The 10,345-nt window shown below is 41.4% G+C and overlaps 1 protein-coding gene across 2 annotated transcripts in view; it reads left to right on the top strand.

Annotated features, from left to right (window-relative positions):
• Positions 1-4,759: 4,759 nt before the first annotated feature.
• Positions 4,760-10,345, top strand: part of LOC117462714 (leucine-rich repeat and immunoglobulin-like domain-containing nogo receptor-interacting protein 3) — a 40,046-nt gene continuing 34,460 nt past the window's right edge. The window contains exon 1 of one of the 2 annotated variants that reach the window (XM_034105005.2): positions 4,760-5,295. The gene's annotated coding sequence lies outside the window, so the exon portion shown is untranslated. Of the gene's footprint in view, positions 5,296-10,044; positions 10,106-10,345 lie in introns of those variants that run through there. The other variant, XM_071206336.1, reaches the window with a different exon arrangement.

Genomic DNA, 10,345 nt, shown 5'->3' with positions numbered 1-10,345 from the left:
CGGGCTGAGTATGCTAAACTAGAGAGAGAATCGCTGGCAAGGGGGCTACAACTACAACAAGATGAACATATTTGACCGTGATTTAATGTAATACAGGTTTCAAAATGATGCCGAAGTAACAACATACTGATACCGGTTAGTAAAAACCATGAATTAATGCTTTGACAAGTCTGCAGACAGACGGCAGGCGAAAAACCCTTTTAAAATGCGTGCTTTCTAAATGGAGCTTGGCTAAGCTAACGTTATATGCTCCGACCGTCCACACTCACAACAACGGCCTATACAGACATAAATAAACCAGCGACTGTATTCGCCATGACACAGGCAGTCTGTGGTTTGTACTTGTTTAACTTTTGTCTAGTTTCTGAACAGATATGAGGAGCTGTGAGCTCTGGGTGCTAAGAGCTAACGGCTGTGTTGTTTTTCTGGGGCGCTCATTGAAGATGACGTCACGGCTCCGCCTACACTGCGTTACTATAGTAACTACCCCAGTTCCTAAATTGTAATGGAAGCGCAGCATTAAAGTGAGCCGGGCCTAATAAGGCCTAACCAAACCGAGCGAGGCCTGCAGTGGAAACGCGCCATAAGTGAACCACACTGACAGAGTTTTTCAAGCACCAAAAAACAATAGGTCTGAATTAATACTTTATCCGACATCAATGTAGGTATTCTTGAGAATGACACAGGCATATTGTGGAGATATTGTGGACAATTTCATATTTGAAGTGAAGCAACAGTTTACATATTTAGTTTGGGACTAATTTGACTTGCTGATAGCTTTAACTGAACTTTGTTATACATGTTGTCCCACATCTCTTACACTGGGACAAAGGAACACTTAAAAAAAGACAGCAACCAATGACTCTTGATAGACTTGAAAGATCTGAACCCTTGGATGTCACATGTATAAATTATTTACAAACAGCTTTATGTTTCGGGGTTTCAGACCCCTCATCCTCAGTATAGAGTTACTTGATGGGAAATAGCTCAGGTCATATGAGAAGCATGTGGTATTTGTGTGAGTGTGACCACAGTCCGAGATGTAATTCCCCTTGGCTCGTCCCTGTCTGCCTGAACGGGCTGAAATGCAGAGAAGTTGCCAAATGCAACAGTAATGAACGAGGCTGTGATTAGTTATATGACACAGCTGCTGATAGAGAGCATGCAGGCTAGACAAAAAAGGACATCCATAATGTATGCATGTTTCAATCAAATTTCCTGTTTCAATCAGTGAGAAGTTGCTCTTGTTATGGATTTGATTAGCATATCTTTAGGTGCTTAAGCACAAGGTGACAAGGAAAGGAAAGTGTGAGCATTAATCATTTCCAAGTAGGGGTGTAACGGTTCACAGAAGTCACGGTTCGGTTCGTACCTCGGTTTGGGGATCACGGTTCGGTACAACAAGAAAAAGCAAAAAAAAGTCCCAAATGCATAATTCCAGGTTTATTGTTATTTATTTTGAACAGTAGTGCAAGTTTCAGTTTAAAAATAAGGAACTCTGACATTTTGAATAATTAACTGTATTAAACAGTTAAAAACAAACCACAAACCACAAACACACACACACACCACACACACACACACACACACACACACACACACACACACACACACACACACACACACACACACACACACACACACACACTCAGATGGCCATATTATCTATAATGGTTGATGTCAAACAAAAAGGTTTCATCAAGCTGTAAAACTAAAAAGAATGTCTTGAAAATATTACATCATAAATAATAAGAAAGTGTTTCAAGAGCGCATAGTCGTTGAAAAACATATGCCAAAAGCTACCGTTATTTATTTTGGTCTCTCAGCTTTTATGTCTATTGGTTCATTAAAAACAGCGGGGATAAGCTGTTGAACTGCTGTTGTCTTTTGCCGGGCTCCGGTGATTGGCAAATCTGGGTGATGCCTTCTGATATGATTTAGCATGTTTGGCGTGTGTTACCATTAGCATACCGCACCGCTGTAGAACAACGCCGACACACCGTCCTCGTCCGATCCACTACTACTCGCACACTTCATCGTTATTGTAGTCCACAGGGAACCCGAAATGTTCCCACACAGCTGATTTAAAAGAAGCAGGTGGGTTCTAGCTCCTGTGTTATCTGAACTCGCCATACTAACTTTTCTTCTTCTTGTATTTTGTTCTTTTTGTTGTTGTGTTTCTTCTTGTTCTTCATTTGTTGTTTAAGGGCGGCTGGCAAACAGCTTTTAGGCACAATACCGCCCCCTGGATTATAAATAGTGTAATGGATACTGCCCTGAATGACAGACTTTTTTCCCACTCGTAAAAAGAAAGGCGTATTCGTCGTGTGACTGCATGTGCCGAACCGTGACGTCCGAACCGTGACGATTCGGGACGAATACGGATACCGTTACACCCCTATTTCCAAGTGATATTAAAGCTTTACTTTGATGAGTATGCAAAAATACTTAATAGCTCCATTTATCGCATATTCTTTCCTCTCATATACAGGTATGATTTGTGCCACTTAGTCTCGTACTTTATTCCATCCAAGCTATCTGACGCATTCATGTCCGACCCACGTCCCACATACTCTAAAACTCAAATGTCATCCTATTCTATCCTAAATGTCAGCGCAAATGAAAGTCCTCCCAAAAGTAAGGCTTCGAGCAAGGAGACTGTCACTTGGCTGCTGTTTAAGACCCACGCTGGTATTAAATTCTTACATACATTTGCAACCATCATTTTTAACAAGCCCTGCACCCATTCTGAAGACATCTTATGTATGCAGTCACTGTGCATCCACCAGGATATATTTTCCATTTTTCAAGGTGGAGCCATACAAAAAAAAAAGAATTGTCAACGGAGCAGCAAATTATTTCATGACTTTGAAGTACAAGATTTCTGGCTTCCAGTTTCAGCAATTGTGGGTGAAATACACAATATGACATTCATATTTTTCTTTCAACTATCTGGTTAAAGTAATGTCAAAGGCATGGTTTGGGATTTTGGAAGTAGGGTTGTATGAAGTACAAATGTCACAATACCAGAAATGTAGTACCAATACCAATACCAGTATATTCCTCTTTTCCTTGGCAGAGATTAAAACACAGTGCAGAACTGAGTCCTGCTGCAAGAGTAGAAGAGGTTTGTTGGAATTAACATTGAGTAACATCACCACAGGAGAGGAATCTTAAGAGGTGGATATCCCAGAACCTGAAAACTATAACATTTAGTGGAGAAGGTACATTTTTGTCTGCTTAATGGGCAGGTGCACCGAGGCTCCAGCAGAGGAAAAACATGTGCTGTAGGATGTTTATGTGTGTGTAGGTGGGATTGGATCAGTGGTTGGAGTGGTGGGTGTTTTGCTGGACTTGGCCTCCACCAGTCCTCATGACATGCCCGACCCCTGACCCGAGGGTTGCAGGCCAGACTTCTCCTTTCCTGCAATGAGCTGTTAACTGACCCCAGGGTCAATCAGTCAGGCTAGAAGAGTGTGTTTCTCTGTGTGTGATCCTGTGTGTGAGTGTCTTTGAACCTCACTACCCTTTTGATCTGATTTACCCTGACAAGGCAAGACGACCGAACAATAAAAATGTCTATTTTCTCTCTCTCTCTCCCTCTTTCGTTTGCTCCCTCTCTCTCTGCATGCTTCAGGCTGAATGGGGGAGATGATTAAATATAACGAACCAACTAAAGAGATGACATTCCCAAGAGTAATTTTGGAGCCCATATCCCCATTTTGGATGCTATTCTCATTATCACATTTTGGTGTTGTTTGTCTCAGAAAGCCGGAGCAATATTACTCATAAGACACAGTAGATAAAAGCTTAAAATGCAAGCATTTCTAAGTTTGCAGCCTGTACTTGTTCGTGAGTTTTACAATCCTAATGACCACCAATGGGATCGACTCGGTTTTGACCTGCTAACCCCATATGAGCCTGAGGAGACCTTTGCAGTCACGACTCCACGAATCTGGAACAACCTGTTGGAGTAGATCAGGTAAGCCAGTTATTTTGTGATTGGATTGCTCCTAATAATGTCTATAGTTGCTATTATTTGTCTCTTAAGTTTTGATTTGTGTCTCTTGATTGTCACATTGCTAAGCTTCTTTTTCTCTGGAAGCTATTGATCTTTTTTTAACCTTGATAATTTTAAGTTAACACATTTTACTGATGTTCTTTAAGATAATGGCATCTTTGGAAATGGGGTTTAAAAAAGGTTATAGTGCAAAAGCTAGCCAGCTCAAGTGATCATGGTAAATATTTTATCTGCAAAATATCATCATTGTTATAGCATTATCATTGTGAGCAAATTAGCATACTGATGTTAGCAAAAAGCTCAAAGGCTACTTTCAAAGCCGCTTTCATAAAAACAGCCTCTCCGTGACTCAAATGTAGTTTTGGTACATTGATGGAACACAAACTAGTGCTATGTCACGTTGTGCTTGTATTGGATGTGTTGTTTTAAATTCCTAAATTGTAATTTAATAAATCTAACTTATCTATATTTATTTAACAGTTATCTTTATATATATTTCTTGGTTTTGTCTATTGCAAATCCCTAAGTAACTTAATATTTTCCTCTCTTTCAGGCTCAAAATGCTATCATCTCCTTTCCTGTTTTTCCGCCTCTTCAATCTCTGCTCTCAGTCTCTTCGTTTTTCTTCCTGTCTGGCTGTTTAGAGAGACTCCCTAAACCGCACGCCCGAGAGCACACTGAATTGTGAATCCAAACAGCCGGAGCAGCAGCAGCAGATAGACATGGACTGAGAAAGGGGGGAGGGGGGTAGTGGGAGATAAAGAGTGAGAGAGAGAGAGCGATGAAAACCATGCTTAGCGAGAGAGAGGCGCTCACATTGAAGCAGGCAACAGCTACATCAACAGCCCGCTCCTCACCCATCCTCCTTTTCCTCTCTCATAATCCCACATCCACGCCGGGGGAGATGGAGGGCGCCCTGACCCGCTGAGGAACACTGTTTGAAGGAGAGGGAAATCTCCCCCACCCCCCCTCCCCCTCCTGCGAGTGCCTGGATCATATCTTTGGACAATAACCAACAAGGAGTGAAAGGAGGTGTGTAAGCAAAGGAGGCTGCCGGCTGAAGGAGGGAGTAGGAGAGAAAGAGGAGGATGAGTGACAGGTTTAGTACAGATGCCAGGCTCTGAGAGTGAGGCGGAGACAGACTGAGGAGCGGAGGACCGGCACGTGTGGAGCAGCGTCTGCAACTTGTGGTGCCAAGAGGAGAGGAAAATAGATTTACCTACGCACACAGCTGGACAGATGAGGAGGCATCAGGGACCACGCTTCAGTCCTGGGTATGTATATTAATACTTCACACATACTTGTCACACCATATTCTCAATGGTTGCTGTGTTTTTAGCAATGGAGCACGCAGACACTTGAAACGCAACAGTGCGTGTTTGTAGATCTTCAGGGTTGACGACTACCCACCCTGACAAGTCTCCCTACTTGCCCCCAGTTACTTGCAGCATAGGAAGAAGGATGAGAGATTGTGTGTGTTTGTGTCCCTGGTCATGCTTTCTTACCATATACATCCCGTTCTAACGGTATTGTAAAGCACTGGAGGCATTTCATAAAGGGGTTTCGTAAGCTGTCAGAGTGATGCATGTAAATAAACCTCCACTGGCGAAATGTTGCCATGATTCATGACGCCGGACAAATTAAGCAATACTCTCATCACAGCACTTGTTTTTGGTGGCTGTAGCATTGCTCATTACATTAACTACTTTGTGCCCGAGTTATGTGCAGTCATAAGTTGTGACAACAAATCTGAAAGGTATAACTTATATAGCTGCTGAAAAGAGATTGTAGCTAGGACTTATTAGTGCACTCTGATCTGAGACACATATAGCTCTGTTTACCCACGCTACACTGCAGGGTTCCATGTATATGACATGCGTGGCAATGTGTTATGTCATGTTGTGGTAGGGTGCATATGGCTTATAAAGGACTGTTCTTTCTTTCATTCTACCCGCCCAACTCTCTTTCTTCTCCCTCTTCCACCATCTGTCTCCGTTTCCAATTATAGGCTGTCACCTCTCCCCCTTTCCTCCTGATTCTATCTCCTGTTTCATTATCTTGCTAAGCAATTACCTTTACCTGACTCTACCCCTCCGGACAGCATGGCTGGCTAGGTTCCTGTCCACCTTTTTGACAGTCAAAGTAAAGGACGGGTGGTGATTTCATGGCCATTTTCTTAAAGTTGCCCAACCTGAGCAAAGAATAGCGTCAACACGTTAGCCACACATATTTGTGCTGCTGCTGTGGAGGCTCTATGCCTCTAATCAAGCAATCAGCTCATTATTGCCTGGTCCTCATTATCTTGTTTGGGTTTCTAAATGTATCGCTGTCTGCAGTTTTGTCTTTCTGACAACACAACGTAAAAAAAACATACGCAGACAGAGCTGACGGCACATTGCTCCCAGCAAACTTTTGGTGCATCAAAAATAAATACTACCCATACAGCTCAATACTTTCAATACTTTATTGATACATATAGGTTTTTTTCTAGCTTTTTCTGTTTATCCACAGTGGCAACAATCACCCTTTATAACCTCTTTACTACAATTGAACAACTCCTTCAGAGACGCACATATTTACATGAAAACAGGAACACACAAGTATAAAGCTTTTAGCACAGCAGTGTGACAGCTTCCTGAAGGAAAGCATCACTGTCCTTTCTGCTGCTAAGCCTGGTAAATAGTGGGAAAAACTCAGCTGTATTTAGAGGCTTGAAATAAGGCATTACTGATGAGAACAACAAGAGGATGAGGACATAATTAACAGAAGGGGGAAGATGGGAATAGTGACCAAATTAAATAATTGAAGAATGTTGAGGAAAAAAAATAGTCCTGACTAAAATATGCGAGCATGTGGGCAAGACATTTTGGCCTCGGTGTTGAAGGGTGCGATGTCTTTTTCTTGTGAATGGACACGGCAGAAAAGTGTTAGTTTTCAGCCAACCCTGGGGGAAAAAGGTGAAGAAAGACACAGATTGCCAGTGGAAGCGGAGGATGTTCATTTATTCATAAAAGCATTCTGCCTCTTCTCCTGGAAGGAGAATTGCAGCTCATTAGACGTTGGTTGATTTTGTTTTCATGTGGGGAAAGGAACATAAGTTGTTAGACACGCACTGAGATTGTAAACCAACAAAGGTTAGCCAAATTATCGTCATTTGTTTTAGTTGAATAGGAAAACTATGCATATTCAATTTATTTCAAAACACTTTTCAATGTTTTAAACATTTGTCAATTTTTTTAAATGCACATTTAACTCTGTCCATATAATCGTGTAACAAATTGGAGCTAGCTGGGTAACGACTGAGAAACACAACATTTGATGAGCATCAACGCCTATTTAAAGCTGCCCTAATCAGATGACTGTTTGTATTGTGAAAGGTGTCATTCGCAGTGATGAACATGCAGAAAATGATTATCATTAGAGCGTTTTAGTGGCTCTCAGGACATTTTAAGCACGAAAGATCCAAGAAGTGTCTGTGAGCTGACTCCTCGTCACAGACACAGTTAGCTATACTAAACTTGTAAACATAGTGAAGTATCAAACAGCTGAAGAGCATTTTATTTACCTCATTAGTTGATGGACACCAACAGAGCTAATAGTTTGCCCTGCATTTGTAATTTGTCCAGAAACATGACTCCAAATAGTGGATAATATTGTTTTATATCTGCTGGATGTATAAATAAATAACTGTTCACCAACATGATAGTAGAGCAATAGCTCTGCATTGTTGTCCTGTTTGTTGATGGAAGGACCACCACATGTTTAAATGGACTGCTTAGTGTCACCAACAGGAACAATTGTATTTGATAGTTTGTGTGTGAGGAACATTGTATTGTTACTGCAGGTTGTAATGAATGATGGTAACAGCAATGAATATAAGACACAGGTTGCATGAAAGCAGAACTCTTTTTAAGGATTTAACGCCTCAGCGGAGCAGGGACTTTGGGGAACATGGTAGTTACTGAAACACAGAAGGTTAGGACTTCAGGGGGAAAACTGAGTGCGATGAGAGGAGAGAAAGAGCTACGGCGGGCCATTTAGTGAGAGGATTTGATTGGGAAGGTGTGTGAGAGTGTTCAAGGAGCTTTGGATCTCAGTGTGTGCATGTATAATGGTTGACCTTGAGAAATGCACCAAGGGTCTTAACGGTTGTCCTTTGTGGAGGATTGCTGCTAGAAAGTATACTGAATGGTGATTGAGGTGTGTGAACAGAGAAGGGCACAACACCCACCGCTATCTACCGGTACACACTCACACAACCTGCATGCCAATACACACACAATAAAAACAAAGGCCTTAATTAATCTGTTGAATTATAGCAGAGAGGCTTTCGGTTGCATTAGAGGTCACTCACAAAACTGAATGTAATGGTCTTGCTTTCAATATCATCTAGTCCAACACCATGAGTGTGTACTGAGGTTATTAGGCTTTTAAGATGTCAGCTGAGTGTTGTCGCACATGCTCAGTGTGGAATAAAGGGCATGATCTCAGTCAATAACAAACAAGTGGGCTTCTGTCTCTGGGAAAATAGCCAGCAGGTGGGAACCATGATTCCTCTGCAGTCTCACTGCTCTATTACAACTCCCCTCCCTCGCAATAAATTATATTTTCTTGCACCTTCCCTGATTTCCCCGTTCTGCCCTTTCACTTTCCATTTCGCTTACTTTAATTTACTTTCCCTGCTGTATTTTCTCAGACGTGACCCTTGTGCCTTGAGATTCTGTTGTTCGTTCTTCCACGCACACTTTCTGTCCGTCTTTCTGTCTTTCTCTCTGCCATCCTAAGCTTCCCATATTTCCCATCTCGCTCTCTCTCTGCTTGGTTCTTATGGGAAAAATGTAAGGTCCCCGGGGCATCTCTCGCCTCATCATTAATTTGCAAATAAATGCAAAATAGACTCTCAAATGGAAATTGGTGATCAAATTGTTCCTTTCAAATTATAAAAAAATCCTTGCTTGTTCAGAGATAAATTGCCCTAGCAGGTTTGTCCATCCCATTTTGTTGAAGGAAAAGGGATGGACACTGTCTATAGACTGGTACAAATTACATTTGCAAATATTCTTTTAATGATACATTGCTGATCACAGTAACTGATTATAAAGCTTCTTACTTTGACACCTCTCGCTGAGCCTGCATAATAACAATTATTTGTTAACCCTAGAACACAGAATAAAAAACTATTTGAGACGAACAGTCTTTTTTTCACATCATATAACTGCAGCAGTCATTATCATCAAACTACAAATGTAAGAAAATGTGCCAGCTCAGTGAAAAGTCCAGTTTTGTTCTTAAAATGGAAACTAGACAGAGCAGACAATTGTTGACCTTCAAGCGAAGCAGACACATGTTGATGCTGGACTTCTCTATGATTCTCTGTTTAATCAGTACAGGTAAAGTTACTAGATGTCAAGCTGCAGATGATGCGGAATACTACTTTCTAAAATGTTAATATAATATATCATCATTTTGTCTGTGTTTATTTGACCAACTTTTGAGTTTGAATTTCTTCAGACCTTGTGATTTTGACTTCTTCTTATGACTAGTTTTGGTTAGGAATTCAGGCACATTCAGAACAGAAGGTTTTTGTTGCTACAAATATAATAATGTATAAAAAACTAACTTCTCTCCTAAAACATGTGACCTAAATGAGAACTTTATGAGAGTTTTAAAAAAGACCTTTGGCCTCCTAACAATATCTGCAGTCGTGGGTGTAGGCTGGATGAAAAATATCAATTGCAAAGGCAGGAGCCTCGAGAGGAGTTATGTCCGGCAACTGTGTGTGTGGCAAACCTCTCATCACCTGCCTTTCTTGAATTAAAGACTCGTGTTTCTCAGGCCTCATTAAATGTTGATGTGGTTCGGGAAGTTTGTGGCTCATCTCACCTGTGCTTTCCCGCCCCTCTGCAGATGTCAATGAGATTACCCTTTTCACGTGGAGGCGTGTCGCGCAGTGAATAGTGCGTTGGTGTTCGGATCAGGGGGGCACAGGTTCAAACCCCACTGCAGTCAGCATGTCGTTGTGTCCCTGGGCAAGACACTTCACCCCAAATTGCTCCTGTGGGGATTGTCCACAGTATTGAGTATGTAAGTTGCTTTGGATAAAAGCGTCTAACATGTAATGTAATATACTGTGTGTGAATATTCACCTGTATCCATATCTGCCTTCATTCATTGAATGTTAATGCAGGTTAAATAGTATCACCTTACTTCTTAATAATGCAACTCAATAAGGGCCACCCACAGGATGCAGGAGTTTTACTTTCTTCACTTTTCTTTTACTCTGTTTTCCTTTCTGCTGTCTGTACATGTGTGAGCATGTCTTTT

This window comes from Pseudochaenichthys georgianus, chromosome 17 (assembly GCF_902827115.2).
Source record: "Pseudochaenichthys georgianus chromosome 17, fPseGeo1.2, whole genome shotgun sequence".
In the NCBI taxonomy this organism is placed as follows: Eukaryota; Metazoa; Chordata; class Actinopteri; order Perciformes; family Channichthyidae; genus Pseudochaenichthys; species Pseudochaenichthys georgianus.
Note: the sequence above shows the minus strand (reverse complement) of the source record. Positions and strands in the feature narration are given on the sequence as shown.